Source organism: Apodemus sylvaticus, chromosome 15 (genome assembly GCF_947179515.1).
Source record: "Apodemus sylvaticus chromosome 15, mApoSyl1.1, whole genome shotgun sequence".
Lineage (NCBI taxonomy): Eukaryota > Metazoa > Chordata > Mammalia > Rodentia > Muridae > Apodemus > Apodemus sylvaticus.
In genome coordinates, this window is record NC_067486.1 from 16,921,504 (window position 1) to 16,944,611 (window position 23,108).

Genomic DNA, 23,108 nt, shown 5'->3' on the forward strand with positions numbered 1-23,108 from the left:
CTTTAACCTCTTTTATTAAAAATAGATCATTTTCTCATTACAATATATACTGTAATGGGTGGATTAAGATACATTTTAGATTTTTAATTTTGTTACTTTATTATATACTGAGAGGTTTCTTAAAATTTACCTTCTACCAGATAAAAAAGGAATCTTTCTAAACAGCTTTGATAACTAAGTCTTCCCCCAATGTAATTTCTTACTCCTGCATAATAGCAAGCTATAGTTAAAGAAAACAAGACAATCTGTCACCAAACTAATTAAATGGAATAAAGGAACACCAAAAACATGAATTCATGAAATTTAAAAATAAGGCTGAAAAAGTCTAAAAGTAAAATCACAAATTTCTTATACAAGGTAAATAATTCCTTCTCCACAATTGCACAGGGCTCCTTTGACTGGTCAAATGCAAATATTCCTTTCTCATATATCAGCAAACACTTATCTCTTGGTTTTCTTTTCTTTATTTTTTAATTTATATTTTAATTTTTATTTATTTTATTTTTATTGGATATTTTATTATTGACATTTCAAATATTATCCCCTTTCCTGATTCCTTCCCCCTAAAACCCCTATCCTCTTCCCCCTCTTTCTGCTTCTATGAGGGTGTTTCCTCTACCCACTCAACCACTCTCACCTCCCCGCCCTAGCATTCCCCTACACTGGGGCATCAAGCCTTCCCAGAACCAAGGGTCTCTCCTCCCATTGATGTCCAACAAGGCCATCCTCTGAAACATATGCAGCTGGAGCCATATGTCCCTCCATGTATACTCCTTGGTTGGTGGTTTAGCCCGTGGGGGTTCTGGATGGTTGATATTGTTCTTCCTATGGGGTTTCAAACCTCTTCATCTCCCACAGTTCTTTCTCTAACTCCTCAATTGGTGACCCCGTGCTCAGTCCAATGGTTGACTCAATGGTGATCATCTTTCTCTGTATTTGTCAGGCTCTGGCAAAGCCTCTCAGGAACCAGCTATACCAGGCTCCTGTCAGCAAGCACTTCTTGGCATCCAGAACAGTGTCTGGGTTTGGTGTCTGTATACGGGATGGATCCCCAGGTAGGGCAGTCTCTGGATGGCCTTTCCTTCATTCTCTGCTCCTCACTTTGTCTCCATATTTCCTCCTTCTAAGAAGGAGTGAAGTATCCACAGCATCCACACTTTGGTCTTCTTTCTTCTAGAGCTTCATTTGATCTGTGAATTGTATCTTGGGTATTCAGACCTTTTGGACTAATATCCATTTATCAGTGAGTGCATATTATGTGTGTGCCTTTGTGACCGGGTTACTTCACTCAGAATGGTATTTTCTAGTTCCATCCATTTGACTAAGAATTTAATGAATTTATTGTGCAAAATAGCTGAGAAGTACTCGACCGTGTAAATGTACCACACTTGTTTTTCACGGTACCCACAACTGCCTGTTTCAGGCTGCTCCTTAGACTATGCAAGCACACCCTGACTTTGGAGCAACCCCAGAGGCTTTCAGCGTTCTATAATCTTTTCAGTTATCATACTCCACTCATGATATTTCAGCATCCTTGCTAACATGTACATTGAGGATTTTCTCTATTCTTTTTCCTCCCATGGCCTCTCCTCATGTAGATCTCTTTAAGCAGCTATCTTACTTCAAGGGTATCAGCATTTGATATGCATCCAAATCAGCAGGATTATACTTAACCTCTTCACTTTGATAAAATCTTCAATGCATCCCAGGCTTCACTCAGCTTTCTGGTACTCCTGCTACTCTTACTGATGCAATCACAATGATACTCCCCCTACCCAGAAATTATACAGGTCCAGAATTATCTCCTCCAGACAACTTCGGGATATCTGAATTTCTTTCCATGATAGAAACTCTTGGCATGCCCAATACGGTATCATATGCTTGGCCTTAGAATTTAATTTAATTATTAATGCATTTTCTAAATGTAGAGTTATCTGAGGCTATCATCACCCTCAGCTATTTCCTTTCCTTCCCAGGAACTTTGTTTCAGACAGTCAATCCGGAATTGTGCACAGCTGCTTAATCTCTACTTGTACCTCTTTGAAGGATATTTATCTGTCTTCTGATTTAAGAGGGAGCAGGCACATTTTTTTTAGCTGAATGTTATTCAGAACGACTTTCTAACTGTGCAAAACACACAGATATATTTCTTATGTTTTTTTTCCTAACCAAAACCATATCAAATGCAGAAAGCATTTCTCCATGTTCTTAAGAATATATTTTCTCAGCATTTTTTTATTTTTGTAATAACGTCATGAATATTTCATCTCACCTTGCCTGTATAACTGCAAATATCATCACTTCCCAAGTAAACTCCACTCCTTCAGCCTGACAGTTAAGGACCTCAGGTGTTATCACCTTTCTGTTCAAGCACATTTTACAATTTGAATACTATCTACTTAAATTATTTCAAATTCCTCTTACTGTCCTGAATATCACATGCTTTCTCTAGGATTCTAACATTCTTGTCTCAAACTATTTCACCTTTATTGCTTCTATCATCCATATTTACACTGCAAGATTAACCTACCATTTAATTTTATTGACCAGACATAATTTACTATTCAAGACAGTCTTGCTTGCCTAAAAAAAATGAGTTAAAGCACTTTTGACCTCTGTGTTTTGATTGGGTCCAATACTTTTACTAAATTATTTTCCAATCTACATACCCTACAACATACAATAAAGCTACTATTGAATAAATTTGAGAAATTTCAGTTTTGTTTTATGGCCATATTTATGGCCATAGAACAGTGCCTATAATAGAAAATATATTCTAATATGTTTGGGAACACATTAGGCAATCATAAAATTTACAAGTGGCTTAATAGAGGAATACATCTGTTGTTATTTATTATTGGTTAAAAATTTGCATTGGACTTTATTTGAATATAGTAACATATTATAATGTTAACAATGAAAATAATGCGGCTGGAGAGTTCATTTAAACAGGAGAGCACACTGGGTGCTCTCCAAGATGACCCAAGTTCAAGCTGTAGGGCTGACATTGCTACTCACAGCTGTCTGAAACTACAGTCCCAAGAGACCTAAAAAAAATCTTTTTTTGGCATCTATAATCACTACATGCACATGATACATAGACAAATTCAGACCAAACACCAATAACTTATTCTATTACTGTATTACATTATTAACTAAGTTATTGAAAAGAAGCTTATTATTCCCACAATTAAATACATTCTCTTTTTAGAACACATATTAGATTATAAAGAATTTGACTTAAGAAATCCTTAGTGTATGCTAAAATAACATCAATCCAATGGTAAAAATGTTGATTTTCAACATTAGTAGAAGCATTCTACATATTTCATTATAAGAAAAACATTAAAAATATATGATTCATTGAAAATTGAGTCATTTTCAGAATTAACTTAGTATCTTTAAAGTTCACTATGCGCATCTGACTAGAAAACCAAAGTCATTACTACCTATATCTGACATTCCAAAGGGCATCTCTTCTTTGTATTACAAAAAGGCATTACACAAACCTAAAAGAAAATTCATTTATATCTTGGCTTTGATTCAACACTGCCTGAAGATTCATTTAAGACATCTGATATTTGATTGTGACAGGTTAATGGGCATTTTAGCTCCCTATCTAGTTCTTCCAGGGTCTACCACTGAATTAAGTAAGATGATTAGAAAGCAAAGTGTCTGACTGAACATTATCATTTTTGTCCTTCACAGAAATGAAATTCCTGTACTTTGATTCAATCTTTGCCTTTCTTGAAGGTCAGTTTAAAAGAGGTTTATTGTCTAATAATTCAATAATTATATAAAACTTTTATACATAGAGCTTACTATTATTTCAACAATCCATTATTGAATGACCAAAGAATAACTATAATCCTGATTTAGTTAAAAATCTAATATTTTCACTAATTGTTACTGTAAATCAATTGAAATTATAAAAAGTACCATCTTATACAAAAAAATAAATAAAAGCCAAACACACATTTATATTGTCATCTGACGTTCACACACATTGAAAAGTTAGAATTGCATTGCAGAGAGGGTATCTGGCATAACAGATATACAACCACTTTTGTCTTGTTTTTATCATGTCTTTGAAATCATGTCTTTCAGTGCATTTTGTTCTGTTTTTCCTCTTTGAATCTGTGCTTATTTATTTATTGTCAAGGTCTTATAAAAATGCCCAAACTTTAACTCTGGTCTCTCTTGCTTTAGCTTCCAATGTACTCTGATTACAGTTATGCAATCCTTTGGAATTTGAGAGCTCTATGAATCATTTCACCCATTCAATGACTCTGAGGCTTTTATTCACCTATTCTATGAAAAGCAAAATCTCCACATACAGTGTTGAGAAAAAATGGAATAAGCTTTATCCTTGGTGACATTCCAGCTTAAGCAAGAATAAATGTATTAATTTCCTAGTGTAATAAAAATTTACCACAGAGATAAATGTGGTAGAATCAGACTAGTGCTCACCAAACACCTAAAATATGGGTAAGATCTACAAATGATAACTGGGTAGTGTGAAGAAATGAATTCAAAGTAAATACATCAAGGACATGCAAAAAACTCAAAAACCATTACTGGTGCACATAAGAGAACAAGGACATGAGGCCTATTCTTCTGATTCAGAGAGTTGCAGAGACTGTGTGCCCAGAATATCCAAGAAAAATGAATTAGGCTGGACCCAATTATACATCCCTGTAGATTGCCTCATTTTCAAATAGCATTGGAACTATATTGATGTCAATTAAACTTGGTTTCAAATATTTAGACATAAAGCAAAGCAGAACTGCTAAATACATCAGTAAGAACACACTCTAAAGCTTATTACCCGTGAATTGCCTAATTTTTAAAAAATTATATGAATATTTCATTAACCAGTTCTAGTAGTTGCACTATGAATTTTAAGCAGAAACCTTCTCTTTGTTCTGTTTAAGATCTCTGTATACTATTAGCATTAATTTTCTTTCCCCTTGGTTTTCTCAGTGCTTCTTAATTTACTTTCTATTTTTCCTTTATGAAGTGACCTTTCATGTAATTACTTTTCATGTTTGAATCATAAATATGTGTAATAAAGGATAGTAGAGGCAATAAAAATGCCCAATATGACTTTTCATAGGGTGTAATACCACTTTTCTTGGCTTATATGTACAATCTTTTCTTTATATTTACTATCAATAGTTTACAGAAAAACATAAGAATCAAATATAGTATTTATAACTGATCTCACATATAACAAATGGTACTTCTCTGGCACCATGCAAAACCTTTAAAACGTGATAGCAACTATATGTCAATAATGTATGATCACAGAGCTCTCACAACCTTTCTCTATATGCATCACTATTTTCACCTTTTCCTTGATGTTAATCTATGTATTACTAAAGATATATTTTAGACACTATTCCAGGTTCTGGAGATGTAAAAGTACAAAGAAGAGCAAAGGCATTAGATTCCCAGGCTTAGAGAAAATGATAGCAAATTACAGTCCATACTAGTATAGGATAGTCAGGATATCAACTAAGGTGATTTGCAAATGGAAGGAATGCATTATGTACCTCCATGATGCATTCATCTTTTGTCTATACTGCAAGAGAAAAAAATACTATATCAGCCATTTACAAGAAAACACATAAAGAGAAATTGATGTTTCATGTGAAAAATGTCCCAAATTTCAGGGTGATGTACAAATGCACATTCACTACCCCTGGATCACTTTAGAGCTCTATATCCACAAAGTCAGCCTGGACTGAGAAGAGTGGGGAAAATAACAAAGGGGTGAAAGGTACAAGCCTATGCTTGAGAGATGACAAAATGATTATTGAGCTGATATAACCTCTGTGAAGACAGTGAATCTCGTGTGAAGTGGAATGGGTAAAAGAAGTAGCTTAAAACACAAATCTACGATAAAGAATTTCTAATGTTTAAGGAACTGAAATGATACCATGAAAGATGACCAAAATCATTAACCTTCATGAAAAGGCCGCTCTACATATCACACTCATTAATAAGACTGTAGTAAAGCGACATATTGCCAAATGCTGGTGAGAACATGGAGAAATTGCATCTAGCATACACTGCCTCTGAGGAAGTAAAATGGTGCAGGCATGTTAGATAAGGACAATGTCTCAAACATGTAAGCAAACACTGGTGATAAATTCTTTATTTACAACAGCATGATTACAAAAGCCAAAATTAAAATAAAAAGCTTTTAATATTTTCCAGATAACAATATTTATCAATGAAAAGAAATGATTATACCTACCTCAAGATGGAAACTGTAAAACTATTTGCCCAAGTGGGAAAAAGCAGTATAAATGTCATATATTGAAAGACATTTTAAATTTGAAATATCATTGATAGTTGATCTGACAAAATAGAAATATGATAACAGTTTGGGGGACTCTGATAGGAATGGGAAATAGAAGGGAGTAACAGACTATTGATTACATTGATAATTACCTGCTTATCAGGAAATCATAAAAAACTAGATCAAATTAATGGTTAATATATATGCTATGGTAGCTATGTATAAATGAAACTTTTGAAAAGTATAGTTCAGAGGAAAGAGTTTAAGTATTATAAACATGGAACAATACATGGAATTATTAGCATTGTCTAAACTCCACCCACAGTTACCTGGCAACAGCCAGGCAGGCCTAACCCACTTTAAAAGGGGCTGCTTGCCCCTCCTCCCTCTCTTGCTTCTCTCTTGTTCTTGCTCTTTCTGTCCCTCTCACTCCTCTGCCCCTCCATGTTGTGTTCAAGAAAGAGCCTCTTTTGCTCTTGCTCTTCTCTCTCTCTCTCTCTCTCTCTCTCTCTCTGTCTGTCTGTCTTTCTCTCTCTCTCTCTCTCTCTCTGTCTTTCTCTGCCTCTACTACACTCTTAACTCCCCTTCCCATATCCTGAATAAACTCTATCTGTACTATAAGTCATGCAGCTGGTCCCTCAGCGGGAAGGGATGCCTTGGCATAGGCCCTCTGAGACACGCCCTTCTCCCATAGTTCACCACCCCTTCATAGAACATATTCCCTTTCTCTTTAGCATTTTATAAACACATCAGGAATATTTTACACAAAAAAGTAAGCTAGATTCAGTTGTAATTTGCAAAGATTATTTATGATGTTTGTTGAAGGAAAAAGGTCCAAATATCTAAGTGAAAGGGTCAGTTCAGGAACTTAGGGAAGGTCATGGAACTTTCCCCAGAAAGGAAAGGCTAAAGTACAATACTCAGACCACAGGGATGTCCCTGCTGCTAGAGGAGGCCTAGAGTTATTTGAAAACCATTGGCCACCTACATTATTTCCTAACAATTAGTTTTAAGATAACACTATTCTGCCAATCACATTGTGCCTAATGGTGGCTGCCCTTAGGACTGTATAAAAGCCTGTTGGATGGGTGGCAAGTGTGTGTATATACTTACCTGACCTTCATATAGACACACACACACATACACACACTCACACACACAGGATGCACATATACAAGCTCATGCACACAAACCTATACACGTAGATGCACATACACATGCACACATACACACATACACACATACATAAACACACACATATAAAAAGGTATATACAATTAAAAATAAAATAAAACTAGAAATCTACCTAAATAGATGTTACTCATTAAATATATTAGCATTCAAGATTAGTGAACAGTTATACTAAAACTGAATATTGTCAATCATTATATATATGAAATTAAAGCTACAATTATAATATCTCAACCTGTGGCCAATATAAAAGAATAAATTTCAGAATGTGTGGGTAAGTATGTGTACTAAATATTCCTTGTAGTCATATCTTACAAAGGAATGCAAAGATTCTCCTTCAAAATGTAAAGAGGAAGGTCCTTGGATCAAAAGGTCTAGGGCTGTTTAAAATCTCAGAAGAAAATTACATAAAAGCATTATTTTTGAAGGTCAGTAACACATGTAATATGACATACATACTGTTGAATGCATTGGAAACATCACATATCACAATATAGCACCATATGTCAGACCTGTTTCATATATCAGTAAATTCAATTTCAAATAAAATAATTTGAAAAACAATAGTTCAAAGGAGGGCTTAAAATAACTGAACTTTGTCAAAAATTTTTTAATTGACAAATAAAGGCATTTTAAAAGATAGTGTATAATGACAACTATTATAATATAAAGCCATGAATGGGACAAAATTTTGCAAGTTTAGTTGCTTTGTTTAATGTGTAGGAGTGTGTTGATATATATATATATATATATATATATATATAAACATGGATGGCATCTAGAAGTTTTTTTCTTTTGTTTATTTGTTTGTTTGTTTTTGGTTTATTTGAGACAGGGTTTCTCTGTAAAGCCCTGGCTGTCCTGGAACTCACTCTGTAGACCAGGCTGGCCTTGAACTCAGAAATCCACCTGCCTCTGCCTCCCTGAGTGCTGGGATTACAGGTGTGCGCGACCACCGCCCAGCCATCTAGAAGTTTTATTGTAAGAATTCTCTTGCATGGGGGAAATGGATTCATATGAAGAGCCATAAAAAGAGGAAACATGGTATAGATGTCATCAAGCAACTTAGCAGCACCTGCAATATCCTATGTTGTATTATCATATTCTTTCCTGCAAACTTGTTTAAAATTATATGTCAAAGAGGTGTGGGATAAAGTTTTCCACTGATGCATATCATTGATAGAAGATGTAATTGATTTAACAAGATTATTATTACAAAGAAATTTGGTGAAAGATGCCTAAAAGTATTATGAAACATAAACTATGTGAGGTATTCCAGATACCTTGGTATGAGAAAATGAAACAAGTAAGAAAGACTCTGCATTCCTAATTGTATTGGGAAACACAAATTCAACAAGTTATTCATTCTAGTAGAGGAAAAATGCTGTTAAGTTTATGAAAGTATATTAAAAAATTACATTACTTTGTAATAAAAATGATGCAATGTACTAACTTGTGGTGATCAAAACAGCAGGAACAGTTAATTCCTAGAATTTAGTTAGGAGTAGACAAAGTCATAATAGATAATCTTTATTGCCTTTTCATCTTTAGCTCCTAAAACAAGGGTGCAGATGTACCATTTGTCAGTCAACTATGTCTGAGAATTTTACATAAAATACAGTGTGTACCAAAATGAGACTTTAAATTATACATAAAATAATTATCAATTCTTATTAATATTTAATTAAGTTAATTCTTATTAATTAATTATTTATGTATTATTTTACACATTTATAGAGCTATTGAAAGCACACATAGACATCTGACGATAACTAATTTTTTTTTCAGACATGATTGATTTATTTGAGTTAATCAAATTTCACTTGTCAAAGTATATTCAGGGGCAGGGTTTGGAGTAATTATTTCAATAGAAGCAGTCACATTTTTTATAGATAATTGATCATGGAGTAGTATCTAAAGGAAAGACAAACTTTAAAAACATAAACAGAAAACAATGTAGTATATGTGGGTGATAATTACAAATATCAGCAAGCAATTAGGTTGTACTACTGAGGCATGAAGCATGCTAACACTAGTAGTGACCTCTGAGTTCAACCAAACATGCAGTCTGGATTGAGTTGTACAAGACACTAGGTACTAGAGATACAGCAAAAACACCCCCACACATATTCAGACATCCTCCAACCCCATAGCACGCACACTCATAGCACTTATAAAAGTGGTGTGATGAGGCATAAAGCACTCTTCTAAGGCCACAGATGGAGATGTTTTTTCAGGTGATACCAATGGGCTCCACTCAAGACTGGTGAAGTGGGTTACCAGGTCAGAGACTGCTAAGAAAATGTGGCATCTCAGCCAAAGGAAAACGGCTTATTTCTTCCATATGGATATATACATGGAAGGAAACATTCAAAGGTAAAATAATTAAGTTTCTCTCACAGTGGACACAATTTAAGAAATGGATTAACAGGAAGTAAGCATGAAAAAATATTTTAAACTAAATTTTTAAACCCCATATCTATTTTCTAGGTATAGTAAAACTTGAAACTAGGTATAGTTAACTTAAAACTTAATTACAAAGGTGCAAAAGCTCATATAGCTTATTATTTTATCCAGACTTCAATCTTTAAATTGACTTCTTATTTTGGTTGTTAACTTATACTGGCCTGGACTTTATGCAGAATTTATCTAAGAATCTAACATTCAATCTGAAAACTATCATCATTAATACATTTATTAAACTTAGAAGTCATGAAACATATTGTTTGGCAATTAGAATACTCTCAAGAAATCTAATCATAATATGAAACTCAAATGCTCTTATCACCATATTTCTATCATTGAAATGTGAGATAATTTTTAAACTGTACATATTTGATCAGATATTAAAATGTACAGTATTCCATTAAAGGAGGGTTTCGAAGTTTCATTTGGCTAAATTAATTTAAGTGTAGGTGGAAAAGATTAAGGTGATTAAAAGAGTGGTCTATCTGTAGACAATATTGAAAATAGCAGAAGTTTTTAGATTCTATGAGTATGTGGACAGTATGGAGAAGAGGAGCTATATGTCCTAACATTTTTGAAATGTATCAAGATAGCTATTTTAATGATAAAACATAAAAAGGCCGCATATATTGTAATCTCTTAAATTTATTACCATAAAACCTTCAATTCATGATGATATTTTAGGTCAAGAAAATAATAAAATGATTTCGTGTAGGGATCTCATTAGGAATCTGCTACACTAATGAGTATAGATAAATAATAGACAGAGTTGAATTTATCCAATGATTTGAAACCACTTAAATTGGAGGGAAAAAAATACTGTAATTTAATGAGGCTATGCCAACTAAGGAATGTGTGGATAGAAAGAAATTCAGGATTGGCATAGATAGTTCATAATGGTTTTGTTTTTTATTTGTTTGTAAGCTTGACTTATATATAGAAATGGAGTTTATTCAGTGAAGAGGTCTAAGGAGAAAACTGACAGCTTTCAGAATCCTGCTGTTAGTTAAAAGACATCAAACTAAGTGAGTGGTCATACCTAGAAATGTCCAGGTATAGGATGTAAATAAATGTCTGGTTAAACAGAGTTCAAATGTGACTCATCAAATGTAAGAGATTTGGAGTATTATAAAAGAAAACAAACACAAGAGAACCCAAGAAAACAAATAAGAGACTTTAATCAAAAGAGATTTAACTGGATCTCGACTACTTTACAAAAGAATGAAAGATAAGAACTTATGGTTTAACATTAGGTTTAAAGAGTAAGTTGGTAAACATGTCAGAGTTTGAGAAGAAATAGGATCATCAAAGCCTGACTGGAGTATATTTAAAAGAAAACTGGAGGAAAAAATGTAGAGAATGACTTTAAAATGTGTTTCATAGAGTAGAGAGATATAGTACAGTATGTCTCTTATTTTTAATCTTTGTATCTACAAATAAATGTATTTTTATATCTCTCATTAATTCATTTACTCTTTTGTTCATTTGTACACACATGAAACAAGAGAGATACAGAATATAGATTTATAGATTGTAGAAAACATTTTTTAATATGATCATGATCATCAAGGAGACAGGTAATGTAAAAATATTGATAAGAATTCCTTCCTTTTCCTTTCATATCCTAGTATTTTCTCCAATTAAATATCTTTTAATTTACCGACTATTGGTTTCTCTATAACCTGTTCACAAATTGATTTTCATGTTACTCTTCATTTTTGTTAAGTCTCCATCCATCATCTTATTTTCTTCCTCTTCTACCTGATCCTCATTGTTCATTTCTGTTTCCCATATTTTCTAACTTCCATTTATCTGAAATTATTTAACATCCTCCCTTAATGCAGACACCTCTCATAGTCCGTTTCTAGTTGTCTGGCTTCCACTTCAAAAATATTTGTTAAATATTGAATAAATAAATGAAAAAAAGTGCTAGTGAGACAAGATTACTGATGTTCATGGTCTGTTGAACATGGCTTTCACAGCTAATGGTATCTTATATTAATACATTCTTACTTTTTTAATCTTTATTTTTGTTTCCTGTATATATATATTTTTTTTTCTATACCATATAGAATGACTGTCATCTAAAAGTAACAAATGTTGATGATGGTATAGGAGAAAAGTACACTGTTCACAGGAATGAAAATGAGGGAAGCCATTATGGAGAAGAATGGAGACATGTCTGTAGTAACTTCAAAGAGATTGACCATCCTCTCAAGGTGGGTGGCTAAAGGAAATGAAATAGTCAAACCAAGGTAACATTTCACTTTAATGTTTATTCTGGCGGTATTTACCGTAGCAAATAGATAGAACCTACTCAAGTGTGGACTGATGGAAGAGCTAGAGAATATGCTTTACATGCAGAATGAAATATTTGGAGATAAAGAAAAATTCAAATCCTGTCATTTGCAGCAAAATGAATAGAACTGCCAGACATTATGCAAAGTGGAATACGCGTGGCAGAAAAGAACAAATGGCTCCTGTGTTCTGTCCTAAAGGAAGCAGCAGTAAAGGTGGGATTAGTTTTGAATACTGATTCTTTGGGGAAGGAGAGAAGCCCAGGTATAAAGGTAGTTTCGAAAAGGTGTAATAAAAATTAGTTATGTGGGAGGGAATAATTTCTTGTGCTTGTACCAGAATGAGATCAATACAGTTGCAGTGGCTCTCAAAATGTGGGTCATGACAGCTTTGAGGGTGCAATGACACTCTCACAGGCATTGCCTAAGATTATCAAAGACACCCCACAGGTACTTACAATAGGATCCTTAATACTAGCAAAATGAAAGTCCTGAAATAGCAATGAAAGTAAAATTATCTTGGGGTTGCCACAACATGAGAGAAACTGTGTGGAAGAGTCCGGAAGTAGGAAGATTGAGAACCACTGTAAGCTAATTAACAAATTATATACTAAGGTCTTGAAGGCTCCAAATATAAATGAAAAAATAGGAACTAGGAGTGCTGGTCAATCCCAGTTTATCTGTGTGTACTTTATGAATGTTTTGAAATATGATAAACTCCACAAATAGATATGCTAATGCTATGCATAAATTAGACGTTAAAAAGAAGAAAAGAGTCAGCCAGAAAACGTGAAATGAATATTGATTACACGACCAACGCTCTGTATGATGAGGCATAGTTTTAAACACACCATTCCAAACAGTTGTGAGATCTCCTCTGGCTAAGGTAATTGTACCATGATCCATTGATAATAGTGCTAAATTTAAACAGGATGTATTATGTTTCCTAAAGAACACAATACTTTGTCATATATATCAAATATCTCATAGACAGTGGATTGTATACTATGGATTACAGAAAGTAAACAAGGTAGATAAAATTAACAATAGAACGGACCTGAAAAGTTAGACCTGGAATGTCCCTTCATAAACGGCAATATATTAAATGTATTTTTATATAAATAGATGAACTTTTAAGCATGTCTATGAAACCATCTATAAGCCAAGAGAGAAAGAATTCAAAATAAAACATGCAATATTAGAGATAAAAGAACAGAAATAATGATATCATCTGAAAAGATGGATCCTAAGGATATATTGAACCCAAGAAATATAATGATGTGAAGATTATTATTTTCCTTAATAAACACATATTATATAATACAGGGATAATAAGTTTTAACTGAAAATCTTGGTTTTTAAATACTGAAGTTATTTTATAATACTCTATGAGCCCAAAACAATCGAACTATGAAATTCTGAAATAAGGATAATGAAAACAAGAACATAATCAATTTGATTCATTAGTTCTCATCTTCAATTCTGTTTCCTGAATTTTTTGACACAAAGTTTACAAGAAATATTTATTAGCATATTTTTTCTCAATCATCACAATAAACTGTGTCTATGCAATAATTCATTTTTTTCTACATTTATTGAAATTGATACAAATATACATTTTGCTTATACACATTAAAGTGACATCCTTTGGGTTGAATTTATATAAAAAATATGCTAAGTGAACACATGCACATTTCAAAGCTACATTTTATTGACTTTTGTAAATTTATTAATATTCACTGATACTGCTTATATAATTATGCTAAACTAATTTTAAAATAATATTTCAGAAGTAGAGCAGACTTCCTGAGAACAAGAAAATGTCATCTAAGTTATCTATGAGTCAATTATAGCACTTATAAAAAATATAATACACTTTGTTGAAAAAAATTGCTTCACATATATAATACTGTTGTCAAAATAATATTTGCAAAAGTGGGATTTACTAGTCTATTGTCCTACAAAATTGACATTTATTCAAAAACAAAATTCTTGTTAATTAGAAATGTATAATTCATTTGCATTTTTAAAACCATGTCCTAGAATCCTTTCCAAAACAGCTTTGAACAGGCCTCATTTTACATATGATGAGAACTTCTTATAATCTCTATTCCAGCTATGGGCTGGAAGAGTTCAGAGACTTGTAAATGATTGAAAACTCACCTCTCAGCCAGCTCAGGGGCATCAAGGAAGATTTCCAGCACAGCTAATTATATTCTACCACCTACATCAGATGGGGAATAGAAGTATCAGGTCTGCCTATTGCCCAGCAGGGACCTATATTATTGCTCTCAGAGCTCTAGCATGAAAAAATGCATTAGGTGTATTCTAAAAATGTCACTGTAATAAAAAATTTCTTCAGAGAAGCACATTAGCTCTGCAAAGAAAAACTACAGGTGTAAAAACCACAGGTTCCAGGAGTAGCTCCTGTGCTCTTTAGCACACTTCTCTACAATCAGAATTGGACTCTTTTTCTTCCTAATAGAAAGACTTTCAAAGTGATGTTACTGTCAAACTATACTGAAATGCTAAAAGGGAAAGAGGATTTGGAAAAACACAGCCTCACACTGTGAAGGGTCATTAAAAAAATCACTAATATAAATACTAGTATTTATCTATTCTTAATAAGGTTGGATCAAAGGAATCACAATTTATCTTAATATCCTTTCAAAGGTAAACCACAGACTTATTAGATAAGGTAATACTACAGAATTGAGAGAATGTATATACAGTGAGACTGAGAGTAAAATAACTAATATTGCACAAGAACAAATCAGCACAGTAACTTCCATGGAACAAGTTCAGCATACTCTATTATGTCAAGTTACGATGTCAGCAGTAACGAAAATAGGAAGTGATGATTTACATAACTTAATAACTTTCACCCATCATTCTATTTAAAACTGTATTTTACATCAAAACCTAAACAATTTTGTTAAAGTGTGTGTGTGTGTGTGTGTGTGTGTGTGAGAGAGAGAGAGAGAGAGAGAGAGAGAGAGAGAGAGAGAGAGAGATGGATGAAGTACAATAGTCTTCACTATAGAGGACATTTATATAATGTAAACACAAGAAGCATCTCTTAACATTTTAACATGAAGCGGAGCTCCTTTCCTTCCTCGGTTTTACGAATATTCTTTCTTACATGGACTAATCACACTTAACATGATCTGGTGTGAGATTCTCTACATGCACACAATGTGTACTATCCGACTAAAATTGCATAGTACATGTCATTTATGTTTGGAGCCCTGGACTTTATCTCTTTCAGATAATAAAAATATATAACTGGTTATTTTACACTGTAGTTTCCCCTACAGTTTTCTAAACCTAGTCAAGATTTAGTAGATTTAAGAAAAAGACGTTTAGTCGGGTCCCAAAAAGTGAGGCTCATGGAAGTCTGTATGTCCATAATTCTGTATCTGAATCTGGTTAGGACTCCTTTAAGAAGCAGAACCCCATAGGAAGAACAATATCAACCAACTAGACCACACAGAGTTCCCTGGAACTAAACCACCAACAAAGGAGTACACATGGAAGGACCCATGGCTCCAGCCACATATGTAGCAGAGGATAGCCTTGGGGGACATCAATGGGAGGAGAGGCCCTTGGTCCTGGAAGGCTCTATGCCCCAGTTGGAGAATGTCAGCACACCCTCATAGAAGCAGGGGGAAGGGGGATGGGATAGGGGATTTCCAGAGTGGAAACTGGGAAAGGGGATAACATTTGAAATGTAAATAAAATATCCAAGAAAAGAACAGAAAAAATAAAAATAAAAAAAAAATAATAAGAAGCCGAGTTGTCATCAAAGAGACCAGAGAGACTCCCTGCACCAAGTGACTGCAGAGTCCCACTGCCAAGCATTAGGTGTTGCTCCTGGAGTCCTTTGGAGGAGTCAAGAAAGAATCTGAGGAACCAGAGGGGTTAGGGACATACCTGAACACAGCCCATAGAATAATGGAGACTCATGGCATTTGCAGAGAGAGCCCAAAGGCAACTGACCTAGAGCCTTTTAGCCTATATTATGCTTAAGTAGCTTGCTGTTCTTATGTAAATCCTAACAGTGGGAGCTGGGTCTGTGCCTGATTCTTTAACCCACTTCCATTTAACCCATTTCCTTTACCAGGGTCGCTTTGTCCAGACTTGATGTGAAGGCCTTGTCTTATCTTATAATAAAGTGTTAGTCTGTGTGGAGTTAATGTCTCTGGAGCTGCTCTTCTCTGAGGGGAGGAAGAGAGGGGCAGATTTGGACAATAAGGGGGAAAGGGAGGAGGGAGGCTGGGGCACAGGCAGGTGGAGAGGGAGAAGAAACTGCAGACTGGACGCAATACACAAGAGAATAATAAAAACCATAAAGAAACATACCTTAATATTAACACCAATTTAAACCTTTAGCAATGCAGGATATCAGAAGAATCAAAGAAACAAGATTCCTTAAGGCAACATTCCCTTAGATGAAAAGAGTATTACCTTAGACACTGATGATTTTGCATTATGCTAAACAAAGTCAATGGAAGGAATTTACCTGAATCTAAGCACATCATTTTATATAATCTCTGATTGTCATTGTTAAGAAATATTTGTATTTTTGATGTCAACTTTTATTTTCATATAATCGACCATATAAATAAGTAAAATGTCTATTTCATGTACACATAAAAAACCTAAAATATTTGAATTTTACTATTATGTGCTAAAATACTTTATTAAATTACTTTGCTGTGTGATTTTTTTTTTTTTGAGTTTAAGAATATTATAAAATACTTGGTTTCGGTATGAGGATTCTCATCTTGAACCCTGACCTTAGGTATCATATTTATTTTAAATTTGTTTTTTAATGATAATTTTCAACTCTAAATGCAGGAGTATTTCTTTATGCTTCTCAGAACGATCACTCTTTCTTTGGAAAAAGACATGCAAAAAAGATAAATAAAAGAAATAACATACATTTAAAAAAACCCAGTTGCCCAGAATTAGTTTTAGAAAATATTTACATGTGATTCTTCATATTTCATCGTTCAGTAAAGTGATATGAATATGCCTTTATATATTGTACATTGTAGTTTCCAGATCTTTAAAAAATTTTTGAAAAATGTAGATGAGAAACTTCTCAAATGATTATAACTAATTATACTATTGTAGACTCTGGTCTAATCTTGGTAATTTCTATTTAAGCAGGGGTATAAGATTGGAAGTCTTCTGTTTCAATATAAGAAGGGTAAAAATAGATTATATCCTTACACTTTGTTTGGTTTTCTTCCTTGTAAAGCAGAGCGGAGTACAATCAATTTTTATTAGCATGAACTAGATAATATGAGATATTCTCACACTGCTATTTGTTTTGCCAAGTTCAGAAATGCAGAAGTAAGTGCCTTGAGCTATGCAGTGAAGTGGTGCCTGTGGACATTCTAGATCTACTTCTAGCTACAAATTGACATATTTGAACAAGTGTAGAGAATATTTCAGAATTCTGTATTTATTAGATTGCTCAATAATTTTAAATTTAACTCTTGTCACTTTTCTCAAACTATACATGATAAAGGAAGAAACATGCTTATTTGCCTGATACTCTCTGTCCCCAGTACAGTATGTTTGTTTATAATTTTTTTGCAGCTAATCTTGGTTGCAAACTTGACTACATCTGGAATCATCGAAAACTGGAACAGTTAAGTACACTGATGATAATGTTTTTTGATTGTACCATTTGAGAAGAAGGAGATCAAAAACCATATTCTGATTACAGTCTACATGGAAAAAGGAGGTTTTCTTGTCTTACATTTAGAAATCTCAGTGGGAAATTTATTCATCCTGCTCCCGAGGTGCCAGGATGAATTTTTTAAGCATATGTCTCGAGTACTCCAGCTAGGATCCAAAAATTGAAAATTAGAAGAGATATTCAACCTCAGGACAGAACAGTGATTTACAGCCTTTCTGTTAAGAGACAGTCACTGTTGATATAGCTGAACCATAGCCTGTAAGCCATTATAATAAATTATAACATGTGTGTTTGTGTGCATGTGTATGTGTTTGAGTGTGTGTGCTTATACATGTGCACGCTCATGTGTGTCTATGCTGGTTGACTCCTTTAGAGAACCCTTTGAGTAATATCGGATTATTTTTTTAGTGCATGCAAACAACTACAAGCATGAAATGAAATAAGTGTCACATTAATTGCAGTCATATTTGCATCATTTTGCTGCTTATTTTAATAAAGCAAATCTTTAAGGATTTGTATCAACAAGTATGTTTGTACTTGCATAAAAACAAAAAGGCAAAGGATTAACAGAAAAATACAATGCCACCTTCATAGCTTACATATAATATAAATACTTTCAGGAGAGATTTTAGGGTGACTTAGAAACAATCACAATAAAGTCCTCTGTCTTCCAAGAAATGAGGCATACAATGCATTGTTTCCCTTCTCCTAATTCATTTCACTGAAATAGATTTTTCACATAGTATATACTAATTATAGTTTTTAAATATGAAATACTCTTAATTCAGCATACCAACTAGGGGACATACAACTGAAACACAACATATATATATTATATTATATATATAATATATATAATCCTCAAACTACATTTAATAAGTAACGCTCTTATTGGATTATTTAAAAAGACAAACAAGACATAACTTGGAAAGTTTGTCCAAAGTGTATTTAGGAATAATTAAGGGAGGAGCTTGAATTTAAATGATCAAAACCACATGTATAAATGATATTTCAAAAATTAATAAAATATTATATTAGAAAATAAAGAAATTATAGTAGATTATATGGTTGACTATTGTTTTTATATAATTATATTATATAAAATTATATATCAATATAAATATATATTAATTATATACATTTCAGTCCTGGAGCTGTACCTAAAGAACTCATTATAGATTAACTTTATTATTATTAGATTTTAGTTTATGTGTATATGTTTATCAAACTGTACAAAAATAATTTTAATATTAAAATAAGGCCTAATCATATAGCAACACTGAAAGACAGACTTCAAAGACATGTAAACACAACAGAAACCCAACATATAATCTTAGCTATATAAATTCAAGACAATGTAATCTCATGTTACCTAGAACTTTATTAGTTAGCAAAATTAATGCTTTTGAAATTGTTCATTTTTATTGACAAGAGATGGGGATATTATTTTCAGGGGCAATTTTATAGAAGTTATAATGAAACAAATAGCAGTCACAATGACTTGTGAATGAATTGTGTGCTTACATACCTATTATATAGCATCATAGAATATTTACTTAGCAGAGAGAATACTCACGGGAGAAAAGAGAATGGGTTGTGTTCTAATTGAAACATCATTGGTGTGCTGCACTGAATCTTCTGCATCATATTAAGACAAGATTTGTTTTAACACAGGGTTGTTTTTCAAAGTATTCTATTGCATTAGTTGACTTTCCTGTTGCTAGAATAAAATATCTGACAAAGCAACTCACAAGAAGATTTTTTTCATCTTTTTCCTTTTTTCTAAGGTTTGAGTCGGGAGAGTCTCTTGTTTAAATGTTGTAATGGGATTAAGAGGCTGATTGCATTGCGGCTGGAATAAGTAAGCTCACTACAAAGGGCGCTTACGCTGGCTCACTTTCTGCTTTCTCCTCTGTCCGGAACGCCATCCAGCCTATGGAATGGCTCTATGCACAATTAAAGCAAGTTTTCCTACAGCAACTTAATCTAGAAAAACCCTGTTACAAATATGCTCAGGGTTTTAAACTTCCTTCAGTAAACAAGAAGATTCTATCACATGTATACCACTCTAAGTTAATACAATGTTTTAATTAATGTTTTTTCCTACAGATTTTTTTATTGCATATTTTATTTATTTACAGTTCAAATGCTATTATCTCCTTTCCCAATTTCCCCTCTGCACCATTCCCAATGTTTCAAATTATACTTTTTATAATTTAACAAATATTTATTGGTAGGCCCACCATTGTAACATTTTAATTTTTTAAAATAGGTTTTTATATTAAAATTCAACTGAAACAATTTGATTTTTCCAAATAAGAGACGGGAATGGCATTTGACTATAAAAAACAGGGTAAACTAAATTACCTGGCGTTTGTTCATATGAATGTAAACTGTCAATACATTCCTACTGTATCCTTCTAACATTTCTTGTGTAGCAAGGCTAGGAAGAATATAATTTATGTGTAGACAAGTGAGGCAGGAACAAAATAATTACAGATTCTATATCCTGAGTGTTGATAACTGACACAAAGAAAAAGTCATCCTTAGGACATCCTCAAGACAGCATAATGAGCAAATTATAATTAGTGCAGGGATCACCTCATTCTTACACATGTGATTAATTACTGCTACATTTACATATAGCACAAACCCTAGAGGTAAAGAGAGAGAGAGGAGAGAGAGAAGAGAGAGAGGACACACACAAACACACACAAACACACACACACACACACACACACTGAGGAGAGAGGAGAGAGAGGGGGAGGGAAGGAGAGAGAGAGGGAGGGAGGGACATAGCACTTGGATGTTTATCACTGATTTAACACTAAAGCTGGCAAGTAACCCCTTTTCTAGGAAAATAAGAGAAGCTTATTTTTGAAGACACCATAAGAAACCTTGCTGTGCCAGGGACCATAGCAGAGGACTGCATTTTCTCGCTTCAGTGTGAGATGTGCCTAACTGTGTAGAGACTTGATGCCCTGGGGAAAGTGGAGGCCTGTAGTGGGGGTGGAGAGCAAGGGAATGGAGGGAATGGTGGTGCACCCTCTCAGGAGCAAAGGGGAGGAGGATAGACTGAAAAGTTTTTGGAGGGGTACTTGTATAGTGAGCAACATTTGAAATGTAAATAAATAAAATAATTAAAAAATTTACAAGTAAAATAATAATAGTAAGAAACCTTATTGTGTTTAGCACAGTGTGTTGCTCCTGCCAGCCTCAATGGCTAGTTTAGGAATTTAGTGCTAAGCAATGAAAAAATGTGATGTCCCTAGGGGTGACAAATGAGTTGATTTCTAGAGATAAAAATCAAAGGACTGCAGAGGTAAGTGAGGAAAATAAGCAAAAAGATAAAAAAGGAAGATAATGTTATCAACGATCCTGTCTTGGAAGAGGAGAAACATCATGAAGAACTTGGTCTTCCTGTGCTGTGCATGTGTGTCTTCCAGGACTGTGCATGGGCAGACATAGGTCAGACATGAGATGGTGAGGGACAGATCAACATGCATGTCTACGAAAGATGCCTTTTAAGAGGAGTGTGATATACATTCTGGAACATAGGATATTTTGCTATGGCAACTATTTTAATTGTGGGTTTACTATAGTTAGAGTATATTGCAAATATCCTCAGAATTATGTCTTCATGCACAATTGGTGTCAACCTGGAACAGAGACTATTCACTTCTACACAATATTCATTGAAGGAAGATAAGACATCATTTTTGGCAGAACTCATTGACAGTGTTATCCTGATTATTTTTAATTGTATGAATTATTGAAAAGGTTTCATACCTTCACATGTACTAGAAAATAGCTATTCTTTTCTCAGTTTGAATGTGAAGTATTTCATATGTCTCATTTCTTCTTTATAGCCTTTACCATGAAGGTCTTTTTACATACTATACTTACATATTCAAAATACCTAAAACTGTCTTGATCAACAATAAGGGTGTATTATTTGAAGGAGGGATTCAAAATAATAATTAACAGTATAAAATGGAAAAAGTAAATGAGTATTAACTAACTGTAATTCTGATAAACATTTTAGGCATAATATCACACATTGCTCAGTCAATCTTTTAAAATGAACATAACCATTTTCAATATGAAATGTTATACAATCTAAGAAATTAAACTGCTTAGTGAGTAGGTGACATTTCAGAACATTTTAATCTATTGGTATTTTATATACTATCTCAATATTTCTGATTTGGATTAAGCTGTATATATTTAAATACTGATACCAAGAAAATGTGTTTTTGTTGTGAGAGTTTGGAATAATCTCTTTTTTTCCTCAACCCTGTTTAGTTTGAACTGTTTTTCATGCAATATAATTTAATCCAAATTTTCCTCCCTTTTCAAATTTCTATGAGAATTCTCCCCCATCTCCCACTCAATTTTATGTTTTTATGTTCTCTCTCTCTCTCTCTCTCTTTCTCTGAATATACATATATATATGTATATTCAGGCTTTCAAAATTTATTTAAAATGTATACTTAAATTCAAAATAAAAATTTTATATTAGCTTATTATCCTAATGAGGATTTACACAACACTAATATATAAAATAGTTTAACAGAAATTTCATCAGTCTTACTAATTATACCTAAATAAATCATGCAATGTAAATTATAAATACACTAATTTGTGATATACAAAATTATGAGCAAAAGAAAATGTGTTTTTGTTGTGAGAGTTTGGAATAATCTCTTTTTTTCCTCAACCCTGTTTAGTTTGAACTGTTTTTCATGCAATATAATTTAATCCAAATTTTCCTCCCTTTTCAAATTTCTCTGAGAATTCTCCCCCATCTCCCACTCAATTTTATGTTTTTATGTTCTCTCTCTCTCTCCCTCTCTCTCTCTCTCTCTTTCTCTTGCACACACACACAAATGAGAACAGATGAGCAAAACATCAATATAACAATATATCTAAACTAAACTAAATTACACTAAACTAAACAAAAATATCTAGACTGAAAAAATCATCCCAGTGTAAGGGAATGCCAGGACAGGGAAGCTGGTGTGGGTGTATTGGTGAGCAGGGGGAGGGAGGATGGGTAAGGGGATTTTGGGAGGCGACCAGGAAAGGGGACAACATATGAAATGTAAATAAAAAATATATCTAATAAAAAATA

General features: G+C 33.4%; 1 protein-coding gene across 1 annotated transcript in view; it reads right to left on the bottom strand.

Annotated features, from left to right (window-relative positions):
• Positions 1 to 23,108, bottom strand: part of Ncam2 (neural cell adhesion molecule 2) — a 185,616-nt gene that overhangs the window by 126,491 nt on the left and 36,017 nt on the right. The gene's annotated exons all lie outside the window — the stretch shown is intronic.